We start from the raw sequence: 8,768 nt of genomic DNA, 5'->3' as shown, positions 1-8,768 counted from the left end.
ATTTTGCACTTCTCCATATACTTTATCATATAATGATGTCATATGTTTTCTAAATTTCTTAAATCTATATTTAAGATACAACTATATAATAAGAATCCCAAGGAAAACAAAACTTAAACCTCAGAATTATTGTTCATCCCATTACTATTTAAGCTGCTAATTTTTGCCCATTAAAACTCTGTTTTTTACGCATATTTAAAAAGCCACATACTAGTATCATTTTCATTTAAAAAGTCACTCTTTAATATATAACTTTCAGCATATGGTTATTTGTGAATATAATTTTGCAAAAAATTATCTTTATCTTATGTCTGATAGTTTACTTTTGAAACTATTTAGAAAGCTTAAAGATGCAAAAGAAAAATAGCAAATCGGATTATATAATCTGCATACATAAAGGATTTGCATTGAACTAAATCACAGAGGCAGTTTTGGTGAATTCGTAATCAATATTGTCTTCACTTTATTACTCAAGAATATTTCTGAGCTGGATAGTGTGCCAGAACCCCTATCAGTTTTGTCAGTGAAAAGAGACAAGAGAAAATGTAATTCTGCAGGCAATATAATAAATAAATATATACTTTTAAAGAAAAAGGACAAAGAAAATGTAAATTTGGTCTGTCTTCTTACCTATAAAGAAGGTAGGCACAGGAGTAAATTATTTTTTATGTAACATTTATTTCTAAAATTTCACAAGATACGATTTTAAAATGGGTATATTTTATGGGTTTTATATTAATTTTTTTTTTTTTTTTGCTGTACGCGGGCCTCTCACTGTTGTGGCCTCTCCCGTTGCGGAGCACAGGCTCCAGACACGCAGGCTCAGCGGCCGTGGCTCACGGGCCCAGCCGCTCCGCGGCATATGGGATCCTCCCGGACCGGGGCACGAACCCATGTCCCTTGCATCGGCAGGCGGACTCTCAACCACTGCACCACCAGGGAAGCCCGTTTTTATATTAATTGATACAAACATAGCCAAATACCTATGTGTATAAATTATTTGGCCAGTATCCACTCACTTCATACCTTTAAGAAAGAGAATATAAGGTCATTTGCAATAATAATAATTAACTAGTTAATAACATAAAACAAGCTAAAATAATGTTTAAAGAATGTTGACCTGAAAAAGTGTAATGATTCTCAGTGTAGGCATTCCTATGTGGAACAAATTAATGTGTGATTTACAATACAGTTTAAAAGGACACACACTGCACAGTTCTTTAAAAAAGTAATAAGATGAATCATCCACTTTCTCAACAACCAGATTGCTTGTATGGTGTCCTCCTCTGGGACACCTCACCATGGGTTATCTGGGCAGCTTCTTAACACTTGCCTCGGGAGTATTAATGCAAGGAGAATCATGCTCATTTCTTCACTTCAGAGCCTGATGTTTCATGAAATGGAGTTTTCTGAATTAGACGTGAAAGTGGAGTTACAGACCGCTTGGTTAAAAAACAACAACAATAACAAACATTTCATTAACATCCAAGACTGAAGGCCATTGATCAAACTGTCAAGTTTCAGTAGATTTTCCTGCTTGGTTATACAGCAGCCTGACTCAGAGATACTTATTTTAAATAAAGAGCCTTAAGATTGTGTGCTGGCTGTTTCTTTGCTTTTTTGGTGGGTGGGGGATGTGTGGAGAGGGGTAGATGGGAGACTTGGTAGTTTTGAAGACTCTGCTTTGATCCAGGGTGTAAAGTCCCTTGCTCTAGACTTCGCCTGCAGCGAGGATTCTGCTTCAGCTCTTGAAGTGAGATGTGCAGCTTCCTCTGTTACAAAGTTAGTGCATGTGAATTCATTCTTCGAAATACTTCCAAATGTCCTTTGCTATGTTTTTGCCTTGAAAAGAGGTTTTCCAGCTAAAAATTCAGAGTGTAGAACCTCAAGGTTCCAGAGATCCCGTTCTCACCATGTATTTAATCTTCAGTCATCTGAGGAACCAGGAGGTCAAATATGCCTCTGTGAGTGCTGGCCACCCAGAATCATCAGTCATAGGCCCTCTGGCTGATCCTCGTAGCTAGTTCTTTGCTTAATATTCCTCCTACTCACTTTTTTTTTTTAATTTTATTTTTTGGCTGTGTTGGGTCTTCGTTTCTGTGTGAGGGCTTTCTCTAGTTGTGGCAAGTGGGGGCCACTCCTTATCGCGGTGCGCGGGCCTCTCACCATCGCGACCTCTCTCGTTGCGGAGCACAGGCTCCAGACGCGCAGGCTCAGCAGTTCTGGCCCACGGGCCCAGTTGCTCCGTGGCATGCGGGTTCCTCCCAGACCAGGGCTCGAACCCGTGTCCCCCGCATTAGCAGGCAGATTCTCAACCACTGCGCCACCAGGGAAGCCCCCCACTCACTTTTTGAGAAGTGACTGACAGGCATCTGCCAATTCTGTCATAAGTGGCAACTCTGCCCACTCAACTTGGAAAGTTCCTGAAACTTCTCCATGGACTGCTCCGTCATGGTAGTAGCCACATCATCAGACTGAGGATGCCCAAGATAAGTTTGTATTTCAGTTTGTCTCAGATGTTGCTCAACTGTGCTTTCTCTCACTCAGTCCTAACTGGCGCTTAAAGGGCCAGGATGAAACATTGCTTTGTTTCTCTCAGAGTGAAAATTTCCAGGCCTCCCTTTGCCCAAGGTTGACTGATTTAGAAGTTACATGCATGCATTGTCTTACTTTGGTTCTTTCTTTCTTGTCCTGATGTCTCGTCCTTTCCAGGATTAATTGCAGAGTCTGAGACCGCTCATTCATTGGGGTGTTATTCAGTGGTCTAGACATGGATGAGTTATAGGTACAACTGCAGTTACTTTAGCTTTTGATTCTGAACTGGTGTTTGGCTGCAGACAGGCTTCTGTGCTTATGAAGTAATATAGTGGGAAGAATGTGAGGACACAGACTGATTGAGCCTGGTAACCAATTCTGAGAAGGAAACTGCAGAGTCACCAGAATACCTTTTGGACAACCCCCAAATGGAGCATCTTGATAGATGGCAAATCCAGTTTTCCTTAGGCTCGTCCATGCTGCCCAGAGCCTGCTGCCTTTTGTCAGACGAATACTTCACTGCTGCAGAGTCATCCCGGAATCTCCTTCCCTGGCCGTTTGATGGAAGGAAAATCCTTTCTGTCCTTGAGGGCAGGGACTGTATTTTACACTTTTCTATGTACCCTGCAATACTTAACAATGATTTACACATAGTAGGAGTTCATTTAATTCCACTGAACTCACTGGAACAGAAGGCCATCTGGTCCAGGGAGCTGCGTTTGTGAAGGACAACAGAGTCATTTCCTGAGGTGATGTATGTGAAAGGGCCCCAAAATACAAAGTGATAGAAGAATAAACTGCTGGTCACAATCCCTTGAGCACACCACCTGTGTTCTTTTTGCTGTGCCTTGTCCACACCAATTTGTCCTCCACTCACGTGCTATGCAGCATTTCTCCCTGGGAACCTCATCCAACCCAAGGCATTGTGGTCCCTCCCTTGGCCCCTGACACTTTCTGGTTGACGTCTACTCACTTGACAGCATATGCGACTGTGGCTTACGTGTCATTTCTTTAGATCTTACTTCCCCAAGTAGATGGAGCCCCGTGATGGCAATCCCAGCCCCAGGGCGTGGCCAATGGTGTCCTTAGTGATTGGCTGTTGAGGATGATGAAGATGAGGGGTGTAGCAGTCACCTGCTGCAGTGAACTCTCCCCAGCCTATCATTGAATGTATTTTCTTTTTTCTTTCTAGTTCAGCCTCGTTCCTCATAGTAGGTGCTCAGTTAATGTCAGTTCCTGTCACTCCTTTTCTTTTCATCTTCCCTGCTCTACTGTCTGGGCCTCAGTCTATCAGCAACTCCCCTCATATGTTGCTTAATCTGCCTTGTGGCCAGAACCCATCACATTCCTGTCCCCCTCTGCCCGAGGGACTCCCAGCCCTTATGCACAGGGCTGGGCGTTAAAGGCTATATGCGCAAAAACCCTATTAAAAGCAGCTCATTCTCAAGTGTTGCCTTCTCACTCTCAACTTCTCTCCATTTTTCCCTCTCCTCTCTCCTGGGTCTGACACTCCACTGTCTGCATGCACTTTTCAACCAAAAGATACTCAAATACTGGGCTTTTGATGAGGTTTTCCCTTTGGAAGCTAGTGCAGGAAAGATGCTTTGTATTCTAGCCCGCGCTGGGGAAGACCCTATCGTGGCGGTTGGCACCTCAGATGGAGGAGGAAGTCCAGAACATTGTTCCTATACTACTTGCAATGAAAGGACGGGATTTAGATGCACCCTTCTTATAAGATAATGTAATATTGCGATTTACAATAAGAAATATATGTGTGGTCTTTGTCCCTGTTCCTGGAACAGAGCTCCTAAAGCCCTTGGAATTTCCTGTGCAGAGAGTAATAGAGGTCTCTTTTGTTATGTTAAATAAGGTGACTTATGGAAAGCCCCTAAGGATGCCATTGGAGGCAACCCCGTGATTAGAGGGTTGGAACTTATGGCCCTCCCGGCCCCCCACCCCATCTCCCATGCAGGGAAAGGGGCTAGAGATTGAGTTCAGTCATCAGTGGCCAATGATTTAATCAATCCCCTATTTGAGGAAGCCTCCACAAAAACCTGAAAGAACAGGGTTCCAAGAGCTTCTGGGTTGGTGAGCATGTGGAAGGAGATCTGGGGAGAGTAGCTCACTTGGAGAGAAAATGGAAGCTTCCTGCCCTTTCTCCATACTTTGCCCTGTGCATCTCTTCCATCTGGCTGTTCCTGAGTTATAGTTAACTGGTAATCTAGTAAGTAAAATGTTCCTCTGGGTTCTGTGAGCTGCTCTAGCAAATTAGAAGGGGGTCACTGGAACCTCTGATTGGTCAGGAGCACAGGTAACAACCTGAACTTGTGGTTGGCTTCTGAATTTAGGGGGTGGGGGTCAGTCATGGGGGACCCAGGCCTTAACCTGTGGAATCTGACACTATCTCCAAGTAGATAGTGTCAGCATTGAGTTGGAATGTATGACACCCAGTTGGAGAATTGCGTAGTGTGGGGAAAAACACACACATTGGGGTTGGATGCAAAATTGTAATTGGTGTCAGAATTATAGATAATATTCTTTTAAAAGCACCCCAACAAACATCCTTCCTCCACTAGTGTGGTGGCCATCAGTTGCCAGAGTATGTGAGTTTGTCCAGCCCTCATGGCGCTGCCACGAGCTCCGCCTCAGGGCCCTAGGGAGCGAAGTAGGCCTGTGTTACTTCAGAGGTGCGTAACGCCACGAATGAAAGGAACAGCAACTTAGAGGCAGAGTGCTCTGGCTGCTTCCAAGCCAGCGGGCTCCGCTGGAAGTCCGAAAGCAACCTCCCTCGTCAGATCAGACCCCAGGCCCACCTTATGTGTTACGCAGGTCAGAGACCACGATCTCTTTCAGAGACGTGGCAAACTGAGGCCCAGACAAGGAAGATGGCACGGGATGAGGCTGGGATACAAGCCCAGGTCTTTTGACACCTGGGCCAGTGCTCTGGCCTCATCCGATCTCCGCTGCCACCTGGCCTGCCCCCCTCAGGGCCTCTGTTTCCCCCTTGGCACAAAAGACAGTTCCCTGTAGGAGTGTGGGCTTCCTCTGCCCTGCCCGTCACCAGCTCCGCGATGTTGTGGCCTAGAAGAACCCATGGCTGTCGAAAGAGGCAGAACCACAGCCATGGCCTCTGGATCAAAATAGCGGAGTGTGGGCAAAGGCAGGGCTGAGGGGCTGCCGGTCAACTTCAGCCTGGGATTCCGGGGGCCGTCCACCCCATGGGAGATGGGAGCCAAGACCCATGGGGTGAGTAGGGGGAGGGATGGTGGGCTCCTCCCTCCCCTCCTGGCTTGAAGCTTTTCTCAGGATGGGAGAGACAGAATGAAGGAAAACATCTCTCCCCTTCTCATTTCCCTTCCTGATCTTTCCCAGGCAGCGTGGCGACAGCCTGGTCATTTGAGAAGTGGATGAAGCTTCCCTGAGGGAAGGTGGTCTGGCTGTGACAGGTTTTCAATCCAGTTTTGCAGTATTGTGATCACGGTGCCCCCTTGGGGGCCGCTGGGTTTGGACATTGCTCCTTTCTCATGAAGACTGGCTGGGCAGGGCTTTCCTATCATCTCAGGTGATCTTCACAACAATCCTGGCTGAGATCATTGAGGGGCAATGGTTCCCACCCTAGTCTCGCAGCTGATGGAAACAGGATGACACTCCTAGGATCCCTTGGCCGCTGAGTTAGGACCAGGGCAGGGCTCCGACCTGGCCCAGGGCTCTATCTCTGGGGCCTTTTACGGAACTTTTATTTGAAACCGCTTTTTGCCAGGTACACCAAGTGTTTTTAGGGTAAAGAAAGGTTTCTCTTTTTCACATTACATAAGAAAAGGAAGGACATTTTCATCCTCACGTGGTCTTTGGATGGCAGTGAAACATTTTAACACTTCCCGCAGAGCGAAACCAGCACCTGCCTCCGAGCAGCAGCTGCGCTGTGGCCGCCCAGGGTTTCTCTGGCCAGTGTTGCTCCCACAGGTCTACAGCGTGGGGCATATCTTTGCAAACCTCTTCAAGGGCCTTTTTAGCAAAAAAGAAATGAGCATTCTCATGGAGGACCTAGATGCTGTGGGAAAGACCACCATCCTGTACAAACTGAAGCTGGGTGAAATCGTGACCACCATTCCCACTACAGGCTTCAACGTGGAGACCGTGGAATATAAGAACATCAGCTTCACTGTGTGGGCGGCCAGGACAAGATCCGGCCTCTGTGGCGCCACTACTTCCAGAACACACAAGCTCTCATCTTCGCGGTTGACAGCAATGACAGAGAGCGTGTGAATGAGGCCCGAGAGGAGCTTATGAGGCTGCTGGCAGAAGACGAGCTCAGGGACGCCGTTCTGCTCGTGTTTGCTAACAAACAGGACCTCCCCAATGCCGTGAATGTGGCCTAGATCACGGACAAGCTGGGTCTGCAATCTCTGCGCCACAGGAAGTGGTACATTCAGGCCCCCTGTGCCACCAGCGGGGATGGGCTCTATGAGGGACTGGACTGGCTGTCCAATCAGCTCCGGAACCAGAAGTGAGCTGTACTCCTCTCTCCTCCCCTCTCACTCCCTCCTTCTGCCCTCGCTTTACTCTCATGTGGCAAACGTGCCCCTGTGGTGTGAGTGCCAGAAGCTGTCTCCATGATCGGTCACAGTGTGCTTCACCATGCTGTAAATGTGCAGACGCAGCCTGCAACTGGGTTTTTATCTAATGTAAATAGTTTTTGTTTCCAATGAGGCAGTTTCTGGTACTCCTATGCAACATTACTCAGCTTTTTTTATTGTCAAAATAAAATCGTCCCACTGTTTAGTACTGAGAAGGGATTTTAGGCACATGGGTCATCCAGGAGTCACTGTGTCAGACAAGCCCGATGCTCCTCCCCTGGGCTTTAGATCTGTGTTGAGATCCATTTTGGTGGTTGTTTTTTAACCTAAACTCAGTGCATTTTAAAAAATAGTTACAAATACAAGATAAGGAGAACACTTGAACACCCAGAAGGGAGAAATGTGCCTAGTGTAGGTTCTGCAGTATGGCCTGAGTACGGTCCACCAGTGATCTGTTTCCTGTTGGGAACGTGAAATGGGATAGAACCAGCCATGATCCATTCTGCATGGTCACAGTAGGGTCCCTGTGATTTGCTCTGTCTTGAGTCATCCCACACCCCATAGCGTCTGTGTTTGTTTCTGTGCTTACATGGCTGCCCAGGAGATGGGCTGGAGGCTGCAGCCACCGCTCTCAGACCCCTTGGAGGAACCCCAGCCTTTTCTGGGGTCAGCATGGGCACTTTGGTTGGGATACTCTGGTTTGAGCGGGAGCCCTGCAGTCCCCTTGCTTGCCTGCTCTGGGCTCTCTGGGGGTCTCACCAGCAGGAGCGCGGGTGGTCATCCTTGAGCCCCAGCCCCTCGGAGCCCCTGGCTACGTGTGCTTTCACTCCCTCAGCCTGCAAGGGTCAGATTTACCATCGAAAAATGATAAGCTCTACTGTTTTCTTTTGTATTTTGATAAACACTAAAGAAGCTGGAGCTGTTAAAATTTATCTTGGGGAAAACCTCAGAACTGGTTTATTTGGTGTCGTGGAACCTCTTACTGCTTTCAATACACAATTAGTAATCAACTGTTTTGTATACTTGTTTTCAGTTTTCATTTCGACAAACAAGCACTGTAATTACAACTATTAGAATAAGATCTCAACTATTAAAAAAAACTTCTTGGAATCAATAATGCCAAGTTTTTATGATAAAGTATTAACTTAAAAATTAAGTCCTTTGCTTGACCAGCTCCTTTCTCCCCTATCCCAGGGCAAAAGACACCAGTTTTCACATATTTTTGTAGTTGTTTTCCACCCGCTCTCTCTCTCTCTCTCTCTCTCTCTCTCTGTTTCCTTGGCTACCAGAAGCCAGATGTACTCATGCACATCAAAATAGGTGAAGAAAGACTTTGAGTGGTGACTATATTTATTTTGTGATTTCTTTGGCAGCAGCCAGGACTCCATACCTTAGTTTTGCATTGGGGTTTGCAAATATCGAAAGGGTGGATTGGCTCTACTCGGTTTTATAACTGCCTTTCCTGGAATTCTGCAGACATCTCCATTCCCCTGGAGGTCAGATAATGGCTATTTATTTTCCATAGTCATGAAAACCTCTGGGAAGAGCCATGGCAATTTGACAAGGACTATTGAAGAGACATCAGGATTGAAGTGACTGCTCAGGAAATCACATACCCTTGCTCCTATCTGTGGAGACAGCTGCCAGCCGGGCTCT

General features: G+C 46.5%; 1 pseudogene across 1 annotated transcript; it reads left to right on the top strand.

The window, feature by feature from the left end:
* Positions 1 to 6,448: 6,448 nt before the first annotated feature.
* On the top strand, positions 6,449 to 7,046 carry LOC307057878 (ADP-ribosylation factor 1-like; annotated as a pseudogene). The gene has a single exon. The product of its transcript is annotated as an ADP-ribosylation factor 1-like (transcript).
* The last annotated feature ends 1,722 nt before the right edge of the window (positions 7,047 to 8,768 follow it).

This window comes from Hyperoodon ampullatus, assembly GCF_949752795.1.
Source record: "Hyperoodon ampullatus genome assembly, chromosome: 9".
NCBI lineage: Eukaryota > Metazoa > Chordata > Mammalia > Artiodactyla > Ziphiidae > Hyperoodon > Hyperoodon ampullatus.
Note: the sequence above shows the minus strand (reverse complement) of the source record. Positions and strands in the feature narration are given on the sequence as shown.